At 36.5% G+C, this 21,948-nt stretch overlaps 1 long non-coding RNA gene across 1 annotated transcript; it reads left to right on the top strand.

The window, feature by feature from the left end:
• Positions 1-5,738: 5,738 nt before the first annotated feature.
• On the top strand, positions 5,739-14,515 carry LOC148781498 (uncharacterized). Its single transcript, XR_016058347.1, has 2 exons — positions 5,739-6,217; positions 14,303-14,515. It is a non-coding gene; the product is annotated as an uncharacterized LOC148781498 (long non-coding RNA).
• The last annotated feature ends 7,433 nt before the right edge of the window (positions 14,516-21,948 follow it).

Genomic DNA, 21,948 nt, shown 5'->3' with positions numbered 1-21,948 from the left:
GGAAAACGGGTATTTCAGAAACCACTGCGAATCGACTAGAGTGAACTGGCTTTTTTCCTATGGGAAAAGCTGCAAATATGTGCCACTCGTCTTTCATGAATTTACAATAATACCCCAAAGGAAGTGTTCGATGAATCGTCTTACGGAAAAAGTTTATATAAAGATGCTGGAAAAAGTTTATATAAAGATGCTAGAACTACGGATGCTCTCTCAAAAATCCATTGGAAAAGGTAGTTTTAATATTGAAAAGACCTTTTGATTGATCATCAAAACATCTCGATGTATGACTATGAAAAATAAAAAGATTTTAAATCTCAAAAATGGTATATTTTACAACATATTACCTACACCGTCCATTTTCATATATTTATAAATCTACTTGATTTTAATCATTTTTAAAATTTAAAATTTTATAATTTAATATAAAAATTGATTTTGAAATAATCCTAAAAATATTTTACATCAAAATTATATACCATCATAATATTTGAAAGTGCACCTTACCTCTAAACTGCATCCGAATGTCAACTGCACCCTTTCTTTATTTAACACTATATTTCGTTAAGGAGTTATGTTTGGGGGCTCTCACTCTATAGTATTTTATAATGGACCCGGTTTCTATGTGGCCAAGCTTACCAAACTAGCATATATATAAATGTGGGCTCCATAATAAATCTATTTTAGAGATAGATTTTAGGATTTGATTTTTAAGGGTATGTAATCTCTAACATGGAGATCATGAACATGAAAAAATAAATACCTTTATAAAAGCTAAAAATAATAATTTTAGTAAACAAATATTTGAAACGTTAGTTTCTATTGTTTTTAGATGGAACACCTTAGTTTCTATTGTTTTTAGATGGAACACCTACTTGCATCTATCTTTAAGATAGATACTTAACACTTTCTGGACCGTATATTCAGAAATGAGGTGCCACCCGTATGAAACAATTTTCCTTTCATTAATACCCTTCATATTTTACTCTCGTTTGAATTGAAATTTGAGAGTGTTTTAGAAGCTACATGACCGATTAATTATTGGCCCCCCTCTCAGGATGCGTTGGATAGGCTTCAATGTTAATCTCCCTTGACCTAATTCACCTTTCTCTATTAACGGTTATGTCAAATAAATAGGTGAGTTTGGCTATGGATCAAAATCCCTCAGATCACCTAGCCAACACTTTCTTTTTTTTTTAATTTTTATTTTTAAATTTAAATTATAATATAATTTTTTAAAAAAGAGAGATGGGATTTATGCTGGGTCGATGTTGAAGAAAGAGCAAAAAGACACAACAAATCACGAAAGAAAAAAAAAGAAAAAAGAAAACGGGATTTACGTAGAGAGTGTTGAGTTTGACAACTTTGAATCATCACTCTTTAGCAATGTTTTAAAACTTGTCGATTACTAATCCAGATTGTCGATTTAAATGGCAATTAGTCCAAACCGAATCGGCTCCATAATGATATCGATCCCAACATGGTTCCTGTAAAATCCCATTAGATATAATTTTTTTTTTTTTTTAAGCTTATTAATATTTTATTATATCTTCTATACATCCTAACCTTATAAATCATATTTAAATTTTCTTTATTTTAAATTTTTTTAGATCACCGATTTAGACTCAATCAGAATGACAACCTAACCATCCGTCATGAGTCGTGGACGAACGGTCAGCCCCGCTTACACGGGTTTTGAAACGCTAATCTCTATTGTTCTCAAAAAAAATAAAAAATAATAAAAAATAATAGTAAATCTCACTCCCCCGATGGCAAGGCTGTAAATTCCCTCATTACCAGTGGCGTTTTCATAAAATAAAATGACCTCCACTTTGTTTACCCTTTTTTCGATATTTGTAAATATGTTTTCCATCGATAAAGAGTAGGGCCGCCAGTTCCTCGTTCGCCTGCCACAAGAAGGAAGCCGACAGCGCAATTTCCGCCCGACACGTGTCACGTGTCCCCACCCTCTTCGCCGCTGGCGATAGGAATAGAATAGCGTGCGGTCTCTTCAGACGCCTACTATCACATGCAATCAAATCGCCACTGTATGCACGTGTCGCGTACAAGGAGCCACACGATACGTCGCGTCATCACTATTTGGTGCAGAGATCGGTTGCTGATTGTCCGTTTCCATAATGGACGGTTTCGAGAAGAAGAGAAGGCAGACGGTTCACGTGTACGATGCACGCGATGTGTATAGCATTACAACTCGTTGCGTACGCTTTTCCGCCGCTCTTCGAGAGAGCCCAGGGCGTGGCCCCACGGTCGGGCCCTGTTGTGGGGCCCACCACCCATACCATCGGTTGTACTGTTTGTGTTTTTTTTCTCGACTTCTCATTCATTGAAAGGTTGGGTATTCCACTATTTTCTCTTTCCACCTAACCAAAAACAAATTAAAAAATAATAATAAATAAAAACCAAACTTTTCTCGAAGTAATGAGAGAAGGGCAGGCTTGCTATCCTTCCCCTGCTATATAAAATGGACCCGACTTTTATGCCGCCAAACCCACATATGCAGTAATGCAGGTCTCTCAATAAGTGTATTTTTTATATGAATTTTAAGATTTAATTTTGAATAATCTCCAACATGGAGATCATAAATATGAATAAATAAATAAACTTTAAAAACTAAAAATAATAATTCTAGTAAGAAAATATTTGAACGGTTAGTTTTCATTGTTTTTAGATGAAACACCTACTTATACCCAACTTTAAGACGAATGCTTTACACTTTCTGGACCACATATGTAGAAATACGGTCTAACCCGCATGAAACAATTTTTTATATAAAATTTATATACTTCTCCTATCTAGCCGTCCATTTTGCATGGACGGTTGAGATGGCTTCAATCACAATGTCACATCTCTATACTATTTCATTTTTAATTTTTTACAAAATATTTCGACATCGAATTTTGGACTCCACTCCTCTCTTAAACTAGCACCTGTCAAAAATATAAAAAAAATTTCAATAAAATAAAATGATCAAAATACCCCTAAAAGTTTTAAGGGGTATTTTGGTTATTATATTTTATCAAAAAATTCTTTTTAGCATTTTTTTTAAGTGCGCCATATTGAGATGATGGCACATATCAAATTTCATATTTGTATAATTTTTTTAAAAAATTACTGAGCATTGGATCTAGATCAAATAGTCAATAGCTCACTTGAACTAAATTGAATGGCTGAATGGGGTGAAGTACGTATCTTCTATGCAATAGGAAAAATATAGACATATTTTCCTCCCTCATGGGAGAAAGATGGAAGATAAATTTATGTGTATATCCCTTTAATTATACTCTCTTTTCTTTAAAATTTGAATATTGTATTCTTACTCACTATTTTCCTATTAAATGAAGTTTCTATAAGGTCTAGGCTTTTAATAAAACAAAAATAAAGCCTCATCTCAAATCCTCATCCAGAAAGCACTTTTAGCAACATCAATCTTCATGATGGATCTAAAATCAAATTCCAAACAAATAATTTTGAAACTCGAAAAATGTACAAATCTTGAGGATCTATGAACACTTGTTTTTTGGATAAAATGGATAGTCTACATAATTTGTTACAATATACATTATTTTTAGAGCTTAAAATCCTAAATGTTTTTCACAACCATAATATTCAAGCATAGATGATCGATGTAAAGGTTTTCCAATACTTGACTTGTAATTTTGGATGAGTTATGAGATGAGGTTTTACTTATTTTGATAGAGTTGCAGGCCTATCAAATCACTTTCCTTATTTATTTATTGTTTTTCGAATTCAAAGTTCTCTTCTCCATAGCATGTGGGAAGCTTACATACTTGTCGTATGCACAAAGAATTTCAAATTTTCAAAATAAAAATTCTTTTTATAAGTTCTCCCTGGCCTCCAGGAAGCCTCTACCGTAGAGAATTTTGGAACTTTAAGATTTAAAAAACTTTTATTGCCTTAGTTGAGGTCCAACTTTTTTGTAGGTACATTTTGGTTATGCAAGATAGAGTTGACACCTTGTATAAGCTGCTTCATTTATCTAAGAATGCGGTTTGTATAAAGTTGAGGATCTAAACAATCATAGTAAAACACACATTCAAATAGTGTCGAACAATACGGTTTCAATATTGAAAATATTTGTAATAACCTTAAAATATATTTTCATCTCTAGTTATAAAATTTAAAGCTTTTAAAAATAGCGTAGATCGAGTCGATCTATGAAAGCATGAAAATCTTAAAAAATTGATAGTAAAAAATGCATTACAAGATGCACTATTTCTAAAATTTGAAATCTACTTTTTCCTCGTATCCATGCATTTTGAAGTCGAGATGATCATGCATTTTGAGGTCGAGATGATCAATTCGATGATATTTGAGCATCAAAATTACCTCTTCTAATGAAACTTTTGATGTGTACCATAATTTGATTGTTTAGAGCCTTGCATTTATATTATTTTTCAATACTTTCTTTTTTTCGAATTTTTCAATACTTTTTTTTATTTTTTTGGTTAATGCAGTGGGGAAGACAGACCCCTACCTATTTTTTCAATAGATTAGACAGTTACATTTTGACGGTGTTAATTAGAGGTAGGAATGGATAGGATGATGTGGTAACCACCATGACCCAGCGCCTTTCCTAAACTTTATGCTTTTAACTGATGAATCTCTCACCCAATGCGGTGGCCTCGCATTTATCTTTTTCTAGCCCGGCATCTTCCTGAACTCTCTTTCTCTCTCATTTATTTATATTTAATATTGTATCTTCCCGAACTATCACTCGCTCTGTCTCTCTCTTATAGTGTATAGGAACAGCAAGCAATACATTCCCTTTTTATTAGTTGTGTAAATACCATTACCTTTTATAAATGAAAAACTTCAAATGTCGTAATGATGTTCATCTTTTGCCTTTGATATTCAAGTACTCTGGGGGCATATCCACTAAAATAGTACTTTGTTTTCTTTGACAGTTTTAACTATTGATTTAAAGAACGAATTGGTAACTCTGACCAAGCACCTAAAAAATCGGTCTAAATTGGTGAATTGATAGTCCATATCCCCATTTTATTGTGTAGAAAAAATAATGAACTTGTAAAAAAATGCATGAAAAATAGTGAATTGGTCCAGATCGGTGAATCGACAGTCCGAATCATCGTTTTGCCATCGAGAATAGTCATTTTACTATGCAAAACTGCCGATTTCCTTCTAAACTCAGTCATTTTTTGATACTAACCCGATGTTTTTTAAATCACTTAACTCTTAGACTAAATTCTAAAGCAACGATTATTTGTGAGGGAGGGTTTTGGGGTCTATGACGAAAGACATGTGAGCAAACCCCACTTTGTATCGAGCTCACGTTATCGCCTTCTGTAGAAAACAAAGGAGCATATAGTCTCCTTTTTTTTGTTTGTTTGTCGATGTAAATCTGAGATTGGGAATATGGGGAAGCGATTCATGTTATAGGAAACAATGACAGTTATCGAATTCAAGGAAAATCATATATAGTGCTAGAAAAGGAAGTTCAATTTTTCATTTTCCCCAATCAGATAATGAAGTCAAGCATGTGGTTTTCCACAAAAGAAAGCATCTCTCTCTCTGTCTAGGAAAATAATATAAAAGTGTTAGAAAAGGAAAGGAAATAAGTTCGATTTTTCAATTTCCCAATGAGATAATGAAGTTATGCCCGTAGTTTTCAACAAAGAAAGTATCTCTCTCTCTATCTCGATAGTTTCACACAATAATGGATATAGTGCGGATGCCAGAGCAGTTGAATTCTTATGCATAGGAAAATGTGTTTTAAAGAGAGAGAATATTACGATTGAGAGAGAATGTGGAAGAGAGAGAGTACTGTAATAGGAAGAGAACTAAGTATTGCCTTGGGAAGAGAGAGGAAGTATTGCATTAGGAAGGAGATAGAGTGAAAATTGGTCACAGAGAGAGTCAAATACAGAGGAAGAGACGAGGGCGATGAGAGTCTTTCTTTGGCGTTTGATATGGGTTTCTATGTGGTTTGTAGATCAGGAGTTGTGCTACGATGGTGTTAAGCTCATTAAGAATTGTGTGGTAGGGTCTTTTTCACCTCTTTCTAATGACGTTTTCGAGCTTAGTGATTGGGCAAAGAGATGATGATCGCTAAATTATTGCCTGGAAGTGAAGGTTATTGTCGTCAACAAAGTGGCTTTTATTTTTCGATCTGAGGTGGAAGTTAACATAGTGCTGTGTTTCAGATTTCTTAGAGTCCGAGGTAGGCTTCTTTTCTTAGATCTTTGGAAGCAATCAAACCATTCTTCCTTTTTTCCAAAGGGTATGCTCATCGTGCTACTTTCGGGTATCCCCTTGCATACTTGGAAGTTGTCAGTTATAAAGCACATTGCTAATAGTTATGGTGAATATTGTGATTTAGATTGGACATCCTTTCGAGGTGTTGATCGATGTTCTGTCAAGGTGAAAGTATGGTTCCTGTTGGGCCAAGTTCCTCCCTAAGGGTGTGGCTAATGAATATTTTTTAATAAGAGTCTTGGTTGAGGGCAGGAGTCTACCACCATTTATTGGAAAGGATGATAGGGGTTTACGGGCTGTGGTGGATGTCGTGGCCGGGAAGCTGTACCAATAAAATGTAAGCCATGCATTTTATTGGTGTAAGCCATGGATGTAGTTTTTATAAGGTTGCAACCTCACCACCAAATTTTATCATAACATGTAATTTTGGTGTAAAAAATTATTAGGGTTATTTGAAAATCTATTTTCATATCTAATTATAAAATTTCAAATTTCAAAAATAGTAAAAAACAAGTAGATCCATAAACCTTTGGAAATCTTGAAACTGGACGGTCTAGATAATATGTTGCAAGATGCACTATTTCTAAGACTCAAAATCGTTTTTTTTTCCATATTCATAAATCTCAATGTCGAGATGATCATTTAGAGAATTTTTCAACATTAAAACAACCTTTTCCGATGGATTTTTTAAGTGCATCTCTAATTCTACATTTTAATGTTGCAGTCTTATGTAAACTTTTTCTTTCAATAAATCCCCATAAAAAATCGCATATTTTCTAAAGTAATAGTAGTTGCTGCCCTCAATGGTTGAGTGTCGTTGAGTGATCTCAGCCGTCCGATCCCATTGCCGTTTGTTGGAGTGGTGGTGGAAGAAACACAGAGAAAAGATAAAATTCCCAACATCATTTCATCAGCTCTTTTGTGTTTTGTGTATGGTTGGCTTTTTCCTATAAAGGGAAAGGTCACGTATCCTATTCTAGGATTGATTGGCTCTCCCATTCCAAATTTTGTTGGATAAGATAGAATGCAAAAATCTATTGTTGTGTATGGGTTTTTGTAAGATTACGGCCCGAAGTTAAACGCTCATTTCGTGTGCGTGAAAAAAAAAAAATTGAAAGTATTTTCACATGAAAGAACTCTTTAGTGTGATTAGTTTTAAGAGTTTTTTTCACATCAATTATAGAAATTTTTTCACATCAATTGGTGTGAAAAATACACTGAGATCAATTGGTGCAAAAAAAACTTCCACAACTGATCACTTAGAGGAGTTCTTTCATATGAAACGTGGCTGAATACGTATGCACTACTAAAGGAAAAAGTTTATAATAAGATGTCAATTTAATATTTTAAATGTAAAGCGCACTTCAAAAATTCACTAAAAAGGTTATCCCAAGGCTAGAAAATTCTCAATTTGATTATCTTAACATCGAGAGATATATATATGTGGAAAAAAAAAAAATTCAAGCCTTAAAAGTAGTGTATTTTGCGATGCATTATCTGGGATGTCTATTTTTTAAATTTTCAAGTGTTTATGAATATGCTCGATCTGTACCAATTTCGGAGTTTTAATTTCTCATAATTAAAGACACAAATAGATTTTTGGGTTATTATAAGGTTTTTTGGTATCAAAACTGTGTCTTTCGACAAGATTTAGAGGTACGCCTTACTTATTGTTTCATGTTGATATCTTACATAAGGGTTCGGTTTGTATAGAGCCTAGGCTCTAAACAATCAAATTAGAGTCTACCCTCAAATAGTATCGAGAAACGTAGTTTCAATACTGGAAATCTTTGATAGCATTAAAATATATTTTCATCTTTATTTATAAAGTTTAAAGTTTCAAAAATAGTGTAGATCGATAGATCTATGAAAACTTGAAAACCTTGAAAATTGTCGGTCCAAAAATGCACTACAAATACACTATTTCGAAAACTTGAAATCCATTTTTTTCTCATGTCTATGCATCTTGATGTTGAGATGATCAATTTGAGGATATTTGGGCATCAAAGCAACCTCTTCAAGTGAATTTTTTGAGGTCGGTTCAAATTTGATTGTTTATAGCCTCAACTCTATATAAACTTTTCCCCTTACATAAATCACACCTTTAATCAAATGGAATAACTGATCAATTATTTCATTTCATTTGATTAAGGGTTTGGCAATTTTTGAATAACTGATTAAAAGTTTAAAACAGTAGTACTTGGAGACTTCTTCATAATATTCTGCACTTAGGTGTTGGTTACATGTTGGTTTCTTTTTGCTAAACATAAGTGTCCCAATATCAGTAGTATTTAAGGGATTAGAGCATGTGCTTGCATTATTTGTCTGATATTCTTTGAATTGCTTCATTATTAAGATTGGTGTTGAATGATAACTATTATGGGTATACATATTTTTTATGCATTTAGGAACCATGATTATCCCTAAAATGAAGGTACATCTTACTAAATGGCCATGCCTAAGTTGTTGTTTGTTTGATTTATCATCTAAGCAATCCATTTAAAGTAGATTGGCATGCTTAATAATAACTAGATTGAGAATGCTTAGCTGTTTGATATAATTAAAATTAAGGTACTAAGCCCCACCTTACCTACCTTTGGCATAATGAGCAACATTCTTTGCCCTCACAAAAGAGCAGAGGTTGGAAAATGTCGCTCATCATGGACGAGTTTCTTAGAAATTTTCATGGTAAAAATATAAAACTTCATTTAAGGGACCGAGTAATGCGAGAAAATAAGCCAAACGACAAAGCAGTGAGAGAAAATAAGTTAGACCCTGACTATTTCTATTTAATGAGGATTACAATGGCAGACCAAAATTCATCTAGCTGAGTCCAAATAATTGGAAAAAGACTTTCAAAAAAATAAAAGAGAAAGAGAGAGAGTCAGTTGGGGCCTTAGGAGGATGATATGTTAGAAAGTTCAAATAACTTTGCACATATAGGTTTTCTTTAGACGTGGATTAGTCCAGTCCACCTTATAGTGCTCTTCTTACTTTGTTCAAGAATGAGCGGCCACCTAACAAATACACAAATGTCTAAAATTTTCTTTCACATTTAACAAGAGGCTCACCTACTACAAAAAGTCTTATTTGCTCAAATCAAATAAATAAATACTTTAGAAACTATTCAGAAATAATTTGAGTGCTATTTTTATTACCAAAAAACGAATGTTAAAGAAAGGCTTCACATGCTATATTTTGTACCAGTCCTGTAATTGGGAATTCTCAATTCTCAACCAACCTCCATTATTTATACTTTTATGAGATTTTTCCTACTAAAGTTAAGCCACACTCATCACCCATTGACTAAATATACATAGACGGTGAATATTAGATTTAAGTACCTTGTTTCACGGTTGTACTTAATGTGAAATATTTTTGTTTTTAATGAAAAAATATACAATAAGACCATTTACCTTTGATACAAGGTGGTCACAATTGATATTGACCATTGAATGTGAAATTGGATGGTTATATTTACTTTATTAACGAAGCTCAAAGTTCAAAAGATATTTTTTTGGACCTTGTGACAAACCCAATCTATCAGATTTCATATCAAATGGCTATAAGTAATTGTGACCTCTTTGTATCAAAAGAAAATGGTCTCATGTATATAATCCCTTCAAAATTTTGGGAGAAGTCTCTCTCTCTCCTTCTCTCTCTTGGCAAAAGATGAAGAGAAATGATAATAGAGATAATGCAACTTAAGTGGTCACATTCCATTTAGATACCTTTTTGGGCCTAGTGTATTTTCTTGCACATGATTTCAGTATAATTATGTAATTATTGTGTTGGGTGAAACAAAGTTAGATAATTTAGATAAAAGATTGTCTAGAATGAGACTATTTATTTTTTGTATATAGAGGTCATGATCATTTTCGTCTCTTAAATTTCAAAATAGGTGGTTGTAAGAGTGTCATTGAATAGACATAAAGTTTCAAAAAAAATTTCTCAGACTTCGTTACTCACCTCAAACTATCCAATTTGACATCTAATGAGTGAGAATGATTGTGACATCCATGTACAAAAGATAAATGATCTCTTTGTAGACTTTCCTTTTAGATAATAAAGACACGTAAAAAATAAGAAATAGAAGGCGGATATTTTTGTTTTTAGGTATGCAAAGATGCTGTCTCAAGTATATATTTGCCCCCCTAATGATCAAAATCAGTGCACAAAAGGATATACCATACAAAAAAGTCATCAGGATACCTAAAAATAGAAGATCCCTACATATAGTCATCGGGATACCTAAAAATAGAAGATCCCTACATGGATTCGCCTATTTTAATGCAGTGAAATTGCAACTCCTAAATGAACCAAAATTTTCCTTTAATTGCAACTAGGTAGAGTGAAACATTTATAACTACCTAAAAGTCACTAACTGCCAGAAAACCAACTGTAATTGCCCAACAGCCATAAACCTATTCAAAATATTGAATATGTTTTGAGTCATTTGGGAGGGGGCATGAGAAAAGACCCATACACGCCCTTATTCTGATCTGGAGTCAATTCTGGGTATCGGGCCCATAGGCATAGCATAACCAAGTATTTCTTTCTCTTTATTCTATTTTATCGTTTCATTTCATTTTACTGTTGTGCATGCTAGCATAACCTTTTCAAACTCAAAGTGATTTCAAACTTTTTATTAGTTTTGGTGAAAGAGGTCCTTAGTGGCCTACATACTGTAGTTTGATGAAAAACATCCTTTATTGATTCCATTTGATTTGGCTTATGCATAAAATAGAGGCTGAGGAAGTGCTATCTTTCTTGCTTTTGCCGATCTCAAGTATAAACAAAGAGGATTTGAGTTAGTACAAAGGTAAATCATCATCATCAACCTTTTTTCAACTATTTGAAGTCGGCTACATGAATCTTGGTCCACCATTTTACTATATTAAGCACCATGCCTTCAGTGAGGCCTTCAGTCTCTATAACTTTTCTCACTGCTTCCAATCCGATACAACTCATCACTTACAGGGAATACCCTTGCATAAAATATAACATAAATTTTGTTTTCATAGAAAGTTTTGACAAAGTTTTACATTGGCTGCTTTCTTAATACAATCTACCTCCTTTTTCTTGGACTTGGGAAAAGGTCCTCACTCTTCTTATGGCCCACTATAAGTTTCTTGTAGAAGGGTACCGTTGAAGGGTTGCCTCAAAGTAAGCTATCGTGGGTAGAATCGTCATACCTTCATTAATGATTTCGTTTTCCTCATCAAGAGCAAAGAAGCTCTTTGTAGGACTGGAACAATGAGGAACTTTAGGGAATTTCTTCTTTAGAGAAGTTGGAGTCCTTACTTTCATTAGGGGAATATACTGAAAAAGAGGATGATCTTCAATAAGATCAATGCAGACCTTCAATAAGATCAATGAAGAGAACTAGTTTATAAGCTTCTTCTCACATTGTTGCTATGGATGGAGCTTCCTCATTGATTCAATTGCTTGTCTAAAAGAGATCTAGCAGGTTTGTGAGAGTTTGTTATGGTTTTTGTTGGATTTGGTGCTATCCCAAATCACTCACATAAGAAAATCCCATATTTTGTGGGATTGATTGAGATTGATCCATATTATGTGGGATTGAGATATTATCATATTATGTGAGATTGATATTGATAAGTTTTCCAAGGGAAATAGAAATCCAAAAAAAATTAGGACTCTTGGATATATCTCTTAGTCTTTTGATATATATATAACATCAATAGGAGGTTTCCTATTTAGTCTGGACTCCTAATCTATATATATGGGATGAAAGTACAGAGAATTTGTGTGCCTTATTTGGTCACCATATGAGAGAGAGAGAGAGAGAAATAGAACCTCCTGTGCATAAGATGCAATTTTCTCTTAGAGAGAAGAGAACTTCCTATGAAGAGAAATAATGATGATGCTTCCTGAAAACTCCTGCAGAGTGATATGTTAGTTTCTTGTAAAGAAGCGGTTCCTATAGAGATTTTCAGTTGTTTCCCCTTTTAGTGAGATAAGTCACATTTGCTCTCAAAGTTGTTATCTTCCAAGACAATGGTCTATTTATGGAATAGATATGAGAGAATCGGCATGGTACCGTTTGGGAGAGTAGGTTTAAAAAGAGTTTGCACGACTGTATTTTTGTCGAGGTTTCTTCCAAAATATTTGATGTAACTTTCATTGGTGTAGTGGATTTGTATTTGTCGTGCCCGTGGATATAGCCCTATTGGGTGAACCACGTAATCTTTGTGTATTTCATATTTTATTTATCGTACTTTATTTGTCAAAAATCAACCCATCGGGTTTAGAGCATCCGTGCATAACAAGTGGTATCAGAGCACAACAAGTGATACAAAGCCCTGGTTTTGGGTTGTCGGTAAGACAGTAAAGGTTTCGAATGCAAAATTCTAAGTGGAGAAATTTGATGGTAAAACTATTTTTTCTGCAAGAATGATGAAAAAATTTATTTGGCGAAGGTTGAATGATTTGTGAAGCAATTCAATGGATATTGGCATGATGAGCAAGTGATTTTGATATCAAGGTAGAGATTGTTGAATTTGGTGCTATACAAAATCACCCATATAAAAAAATCCCATATTTTGTGGGATTGGTTGAGATTGATCTATATTATGTGGGATTAAGATATTCCCATATTATGTAGGATTGAGATTGATATTAATAAGTTTTCTAAGGGAAATAGAAATCCAAAAAGGATTAAGACTCTTGGATATATCTCTTAGTCTTTTGATATATATGTAACGTCAATAAGAGGTTCCTTATTTAGTTTGGACTCTTAATCTTATATATATGAGATGAAAGTATAAAGAATTTGTACGTCATATTTGGGTCACTATATGGGAATGATGGTTCCTCTAGAGAGAGAGGGAGATAGAGCCTCCAGTGCATAAGGTACAATTTCCTCTTATAGAGAAGATAGCTTCCTATGAAGAGAAACATTGATGATGACTTCTGAAGACTCCAATAGAGTGAGATGTTGGTTTCTTGTAGAAAAGCGGTTCCCATAGAGATTTTGGGCTTTTTCCTCTTTTAGTGAGATAAAGTCTTATTTGCTCTCAAAGTTGTTCTCTTTCAAGATAGTGGTCTAGTTATGGAATAGAGATGAGAGAATCGACATGGTGTCGTTTGGGAAAGCAGGTTTAAAAAGGGTTTGCTCGACTGTATTTTTGTCAAAGTTTGTTCCGAAATCATTGATGTAACTTTCATTATTATAGTGGATTTCAGTTTGCCGTGCTCGTGCTCGCGGTAAGACCCTCACCGATAGTAGATTCTTTTATGATATCGTGATGAATGGCCATGACTCTTATTGCTATTGACCACTACGCAATGGGACACTCACCGATAGTAGATACTGTTATGATATCGTGACGAATGACCACAACTTATATTGATATTGACCACTACAAGGTGGGACACTCACCGGTAGTGGATATTGTTATAATATCGCCTGCTACGCTATGAGACACTCATCGCTAGTAAGGAAAGTGATGTCGGCATATCCCCTAACATATATAATAATAGGAACGGGTTAAGAGAGAGGATAGAGGGTCGCACCCTAGATTCAAAAAACAAATGAAATGATTGATGCCTTATAATGTAAGGGCCTATCGAACCCCCAATGCGCACTAGGGACTGTGTACGTGTGTTGAGGGTATTACGAAGTGGATTCACCCACTTGGCATTACCCTCCCTCCTGAGAGATGGTAGAGGTTCTAAGCAATGAGATTGGCTTAGCCCGATGGATGGGGCCTCTACTACACGAGTAGGTGATTTAGGGAGTGAGTGGGTAATAAGTGAGTTTCTAAATAAGGAATGTCCAGGATTGCACTGATTGAATGATTTCATTGATCGAATGCTCATGATCACACTGATTTAATGATAACTGTCGTTTGAATATAATGTTCATACTCGCTGCCTTGACATGATATTCCTATATGCTAAACTATGACTTTATATAGATGGATTGAATTGTTATCACATATGGGTAGAATTACTATACATGCATAACACTAGACCTACTTATTGGGCTGTATAGCTCATTCCATGATTTTTCCTCTCCTTGTAGATTGATAGCAGCAGGTTGAGGGCATGGAGTCTGTGTTTTGTAGCAAGAAGTTGAAGCTAGATTTCTCGAAGAATGTGCTTAGATCTTGTTTGTGTTTGGGTGGCTTGACCCTAGGTTTTTGCTCTTTGTTGATATATGTAATATTGGGCCTAAATACCCTGAACTAAATGTAACATTTTGGAAGAAATTTGTATATAATGAATTTTTGGTGTTTGGGTTTGTCTTAGTTCACCTACTAGTTGGTTTGCTTGATTTCCGAAAATAAAAGCATTGAGTCCACTCCTTCTTGAGTGACAAATATGACATTGGATCACGAGTTCGATCGCCTGTCGCTGTGTAAGGAACTGTGGTCAGGGGCTCGGTCGTGACAGATATGGTATCAGAGCAGCCAGGATATGATTTTTGGCCTAGGGAGGTTAGGAGAGTCCTTATATTAGTTTGGGGGTAGACAAGTGACTGGGTGTTCTTGTGATTAGGTTAAAAGATGCCGAGAGCCAGTACCCATAACGCGAGTTCCAGTAATGACAATATCAAGGCACTCGACGGGTTTTATAAAACTCAGAGGGCTATGACTCAAATGATGAAGGAATTGATGCTAACCCAGTCTACCCCAACACCAGAGCAGAATGACAGTAGCCTCATGGAGAGGTTCAGGGGAATGACACCCCCAATGTTTTTGAGGCATGGAGGACTGGAGAAGGCTGAGAGGTGGAAGAAACAATTGGAGAAGATTTTAGAGGTGTTACACTGCTCGGATGAGCAAAAAGTCAGGCTAGGGGCCTTTATGCTCAAAGGGGAAGCAGACTACTTGTGGGACTCGGTGAAGCAGACTTGGAGGAGTCAGGGACCGAGGTCACCTGCGAAAACTTCTTGACAACATTTGACGAGAAGTACTTCCCCGATTCAGTCAAGGAAAGGAAGGAAGTAGAATTTATTGAACTCTAGCCAGGGAGTATGACTGTTGATGTCACACCCCAAGAATTTACAATACTGTTATTCCTGAGATGTGACAGATTAAAACATATATACATCTCTTGATAGGACAAATTTATAGTGGCGAGGTCTTACAAAGTAAATAAAAAAAGCTAGCACAACAACAATATCTTCCAAGGTTGATATTGACTAGCACTCAAAATGAATCCGCAGTTATCCTGAAAAAATGTTTACCATAATTTGATGAGTTTGACTACTCAGTAAGTGATCATCATAATCCTAAAAATAATCATGGTTGAAAGATATCAATATTTTCAAAAAAGAGATCTATTAACATAAATGCATCAACAGTTTCACTTTCAATAAATGCCTAATTAAGCATAATCCGAATAATTGAAATGCATATAACACTTTAACGGCAGTGCATAATTCAAAGGATTTCACAAAATACCCTACTGGCATCCCAAGTAGGTCACCTATATACCCTATCAGCGTCCTGATAGGTCCACTTAATCTCTATCAGCATCCCAGATAGGTCCACTTAATCCCTGCAGGTCCACTTATACCTCACCAACGTACCGGATGAGTCCACTTATACCTCACCAACGTACCGGATGAGTCCACTTAATCCCTACCGGCGTCCCGGATAGGTCCACTTATACCTCACCGGCGAACTGGATGAGTCCACTTGCATACTTAAATTTTTTCTAAATCTCTTTAAACATTCGAAAGCAGCAAATATCATGTACTCAACATATCACTGAAATCAGTAATATGAATCTCACTGACACCATTAATAACAGTCACTTTCAATAACATTTCAACCAATCAAATATTTTGGGCTCAAATTTAGAAAGGTAGTAGTTCGTAAAGACATTCTAGCATAATTGCCAATCTAATATGTATAGAAAAACTCTTATAGAAATTCAAGAATACGGAATTATCACAATTTATGGGATGTTAATTTGCAAATAAACATTTCACAACAATGCTATAATCAAATGCAAAAATATTATTTTTCAGATAATAAGGCAGTCATTTGCACATGAAATTCACAATGTCTAAATATTTAAAAATAGTAGAAAGAAATCTCACAATTTTACTAAAAGCAGAAATATCACATTTATTTCTAATAATTTGATAGTATCTAAAATTTTCTAACAATAGACAAGAAAAATAAATAAATTTATTTTTCTAAGAATTTACAGCATTTAAAATTTCTAACATAGATAAAATATCACAATTTTTAGTAAAATATTATTTTTCAAGATAATGAGGTCGTGTGCGCATAAAATTTATCGCGTCTAAAATTCATGATAATAAGTAGAAATAATTATTTCATTTTATTTTTAAAAAGAATGGATTATTTTTCGAGACAATGAGGTCACTTACACACAAAACTTATAAAATAAAGATCCTGGACGGAAATATCACTATTTATTAAAAACAGACTATTTTTCAGGAAGACGATGTCACTTACACACAAATATTTGAGAGGGAGCTTCCGATAAAAATTCGGCTCGAGAGAGGAGTTCACTGTGTTTCGACCAGAGAGAGAGAGATCTCAAAATTTTTTAGGGTGGGAGTCCTCACCTCCCCTACTTAAATTCTTATAACATATTATTATATTATTTTATTAGGCTCCACCTCATACCTGAGGTGTCGCGTTAAAAGTCCGTTTTTAACATATGAAAACCACGTCCACTAAAGGACGTGGCAAAGCAGCAAGCAACAGCTTAAACCAGGTAAAAAATTTTGAAAATAGTGATGGTCCCTAAGGACCATCATGCTCATACGAACCATCACCTATTTAAAAATATCTTTTCTTCTTTTTTTCTTTTTTTTTTCTTTTTTTTTAAAAATTTTTTTTTTGTTTTAGGATTGTTATAGTTGAACAATACGCCTCCCGGTTTGCAGAGCTCTCTAGGTATGCACCCCACATCATAAATATCGAGGCATGAAAAACGGCTAAATTGAAAGGGGCTTGCTGCCAGATATCAAGAGTAGGGTGATGTCGGCCAATATAAAGTCGTACGTCTCGATGGTAGACCATGCCCTGAAGATGGAAAACGACTGCGAGGATCGCAGCTTAGGGAAGGAAAGAAATAAGAAAGCAATGCCGTCGAGAAAGTTTGGGAAGACACCCCAACAGTTTTCAAGGAGAAATGCCATAGGGAATCCATACCCACCTAACCCGAGGATCCCGACGAGTATTCCAGGCAATATGGACACTAACCGATGCCCGATTTGTACGTATTGTGGGAGAAGCAACCACACTGCTACGGAATGCTACCGAAAGAATAATGTATGTCTGAAATGCGGCAAGCTTGGTCACTGGGCGAGGGACTGCCCTATGATGAAGGCCGAGGATAGCCCGAAGACCTAGGGAAGAGTGTTCGCGCTCACTGAACAAGAGGCCAAGGGATCCACCTCGGTGATCAGAGGTATGCTATCAATTTGCGTTGTTAATGCTAAAGTCTTAATTGACCCTGGATCCTCTCACTTATTTGTTGCACCCCATTTTGCCTGTTACATGAATGTTGCACCTGCATGTCTCAATTTTACTTTAGTAGTATGCACGCATGTGGGAAGCTCTATAGAAACTGATAGAATATATAGGCAGTGTAAGCTTACGATTGATAGGTGTGACCTACCTGTGGATCTAATCCACCTAGATATTCAAGACTTTGATGTGATTCTAGGCATGGATTGGTTGTTTACACACCATGCCATAGTCAACTGCCATGAAAAGACGGTAACCTTTAAATGTCCCAATCAAGAAAAAATACACTTCAAGAGCATTAGGGACAATTCCCCACTGCACCTCATCTCTGCCCTCTGAGCCTCTTGCCTTCTCGCTAAGAAGTGTGAAGGGTACCTAGCTTCTATGGTTGAGAATCTAGGTGTTCAAACTCAGTTCGAAGGGATACCATTAGTAAAAGAATACCCGGAGGTGTTTCCAGAGGAATTGTCATCCCTACCTCCAGAAAGAGAAATTGAATTTGAGATAGTACCGGAGACTGCTCCCATCTCCAAAGCCCCATATAGAATGGCTCCAGTGGAATTGAAATAGTTAAAAGAGCAGTTGCGGGAATTATTGGATAAGGGTTTTATCCGACCTAGTGTGTCACCTTGAGGTGCACCGGTTTTGTTTGTGAAGAAAAAGGATGGGTCCTTGAGATTATGCATTGACTATAGGCAGTTGAATCAAGTGACGGTGAAAAGTAAGTACCCTATGCCTAGAATTGACGACCTTTATGACCAGCTCCAAGGTGACCAAGTGCTTTCGAAGATTGACCTCTGATCGGGTGATCATCAATTGTGGGTCAAGGAGGGAGGCATCCCAAATACCGCTTTCAGGACTCGATACGGCCACTATTAGTTTTTTGTGATGCCGTTCGGGTTAACCAATGTCCCCCGCTGTGTTCATAGATTTGATGAATAGGGTGTTTAGACACTTCCTATATGACTTTGTAGTGGTTTTTATGGATAATATCGTGGTATATTCTAAGAGTCAGGAATTGCATGAACAACATCTAAGAATTGTCTTGCAAACTTTGAAGTTGGAAAGATTGTATGCTAAGTTGAGCAAGAGCGAGTTTTGGCTCCCCTATGTGGCCTTCCTTAGGCACATTATTTCTAAGGATGGAATTACGGTCGACCCCTCTAAGATCGAAGTCGTACTTAAGTGGGAAAGGTCAACAAATGTGACCGAGGTTCGTAGCTTTCTGGGATTGACAAGGTACTACAGGCGCTTTGTAGAAGGATTCTCAAAGATAACGCTTCCTCTAACTTGATTGACCCAGAAGAATACAAAAGTTATATAGTCAGAGGAGTGTGAGAGGAGTTTCCAAGAATTTAAGAAGAGACTAGTCACAGCCCCAATACTGGCCTTGCCCGAGGGGAATGAAAACTTTGTGGTTTACACCGATGCATCTCATGAAGGACTCAGATGTGTACTCATGCAGAGGGGTAAAGTTATTGCTTATTCCTCTAGACAACTAAAGTCGTATGAGTAGAACTATCCAACTCACGACTTGAAGCTCGTGACACTAGTGTTCGCGTTGAAAATCTTGAGGCACTACCTCTATGGGGCCTAGTTTAAGGTGTTCATGGACCATAAGAGCCTCAAGTACCTATTTTCCTAGAAAGAGTTGAATATGAGGCCAAGAAGATGGATGGACTTATTAAATGATTATGACTGTACAATTGATTACCAACTAGGCAAGATTAATGTTGTAGCCGATGCTACCTTAGTCGAAAAGTTGTGGTCTCTGTGACACATTTGATGATTCGAGAAGCTATTAGAGGATGTGGTGGAGTGACTCCCATCTCAGCCCTGTAGTAAGAGAGAAGGAATGTTGTCATGTCTAAGGATGGAACCCCAACTCCTTCAACGAATCCGAGTGGCCCAAAAGTGAGATCCCCATCTAATAAACATCCTTGAAAAACTAGAAATATAGGGAAAGGAAGATTTCTTTATAAGCAGTGATGACTTGTTAAGGTTAAAAGATTGAGTGTGTGTTCCCAATGACGAGAAAATAAAAAGGGATGTCCTATAGGAAGCACACCACTCCCGCTACGTGGGACACCCAGGGAGTACAAAGATGTACCAGGATTTGAAAAAGACCTTTTGGTGGAACAACATGAAGCAAGATGTGACACAGATTGTTGCTAAGTGTTTGACGTGCCAGTGAGTTAAATCAGAACATCAGAAACCTAATGGACTATTGCGGCCCGTGCCCATACCAGAGTGGAAATGGGAACACATCACAATGGACTTTGTTTCTGGATTACCAAAATCAAATGCAGGGCATGATAGTATATGGGTCGTGGCGGACCGACTAACCAAAGCTGCTCATTTTTTACCGGTTTGCATGACCCATACTCTAGATAAGCTGGCCCGGTTGTACATCAAAGAAATTGTGAGATTGCACGGGGTGCCCATCAGCATTATGTCAGATAGGGACACCAGATTCACCTCCAGATTTTGGGCAAGTCTGTAATCAGCTTTGAGGACCAGACGTACTTTAACATCGCCTTTCACCCCCAAACAGATGGACAATCAAATAGAACCATTCAGACATTGGAGGACATGTTAAGGGTGTGTGTCGCTGACTTTAAGGGAAGCTGGGAGGACCACCTACCTTTGATAGAATTTGCTTACAACAACAGTTTCCAAGCCAGTATTCAGATGGCACCTTATGAAGCCCTGTATGGAAGAAAATGTAGGTCGCCCATCTGTTGGGATGAAGTGGGCGAAAGAAGATTATTAGGGCCCAAAATAGTTCAGGTGACTTCTGAGAAGATTGCCAAAATCGGAGAGCGGCTCAAGACAACTCAAAGTTGGAAAAAGAGTTACGTTAATAATCGCCGGAGAGATCTCGAGTTTGAAGTAGGGGATCGAGTCTTCTTGAAGGTATCATCAACCAAGGGTGTTATGAGATTTGGTAAAAAGGGGAAATTGAACCCACGATGTCTTCCACATATCATTGTTGAGGAAATATCAACCTGACATGTCCCATGTCTTGGAGTACGCACCAATTCAGCTCAGAGAAGATTTGACCTATGTGGAACATCCAATTAGGATATTAGACAAGAGAGTACAAGTGTTGCGCAATAAAGAAATTCCTCTGGTTTGAGTGCAATGGCAATATCATTCAAGGGAAGAATCGACATGGGAACGAGAAGATGAAATTAGAGAGAAATACCCCCACATTTTTTGTTAATGTTAATATGATTTTGAGGACAAAATCCTTTTTAAGGGAGGTGATGTAAGGACCACAATTTTCCCACAGTCTAGTGACGCGCACAACAAAGGAGGGTGAGACAGAGGCCTAACACCACTTGGAGCATCGTCACGTGTGCCAGGAAGATGCTGCATCGGCTGTGTAAGGGAGACACAATGTCGTTGTGTAAGGAAGACGCGACACCAGTGAGTAAGGGAGACACATCGCCGGCTGTGTAAGAGAGACACAACGTCAGCCGTATAAGGAAGAGGCAGTGCCGGCTGAGTAAGGAAGACACAGCGCCGGCTATGTAAGAGAGAGGTAGCACCGACTGTGTAGAGAGGCCCATTGCCGTCTGTGAATTCAATGCCTAGTGCCAGCCGTGACCCAACGCCGTCTGTAAAATGAGAGCAAGACAGTGCAACGCTGTGCATGAACAAAGAGCAGCGCCAAATGTGTCTCGGTCAACATACTTCTCCACCACTCCGTATGTGTTAGAGTCGCATGTGATTGCGTCAACTACAATGCTTTCGAACCACCCTCTCTTTTAAAAGCATTTTCCTCCCTTGGGTAGCATCGTCTCTCCCATTTTTTTTTCCTCTCAACTTTTTCTCTCTCTCTTGAAGTTCACTGCTGCCCCTTGAGGACAGCCCACTGGTGGAGCTAAAGAAAGCCCTTGAAGGTCGTGAGTGGAGATTTGAGTCACCGTGAGAGTCAAGGTAAGGGGGGTTTAGCTTCTATGCATCCATGGTTTTTGTAAAGATTAAATATGGAAAATGGGTAGACGATAGAATGAAAAATGTAAAGTATGAACGAGATGATATGAGGTTAAAATTTCATATTTGTGCTTCTAAATGCCATGGCTGTTTTAAAACCACATATGTTATTATTATTCATGGAACTCTTGAAATTGCTCACTGTGAGACTTGTTAACATGAATAAGGTTCCACGCCCAAAGTGTACCTTAGCCATGAATACTAAGTG

The sequence above is a fragment of the Amborella trichopoda genome, chromosome 6, assembly GCF_054954075.1.
Source record: "Amborella trichopoda isolate Santa Cruz 75 chromosome 6, AtrichopodaSantaCruz75HAP2 v2.0, whole genome shotgun sequence".
In the NCBI taxonomy this organism is placed as follows: Eukaryota; Viridiplantae; Streptophyta; class Magnoliopsida; order Amborellales; family Amborellaceae; genus Amborella; species Amborella trichopoda.
This window is presented reverse-complemented; position numbering and strand designations above follow the sequence as displayed.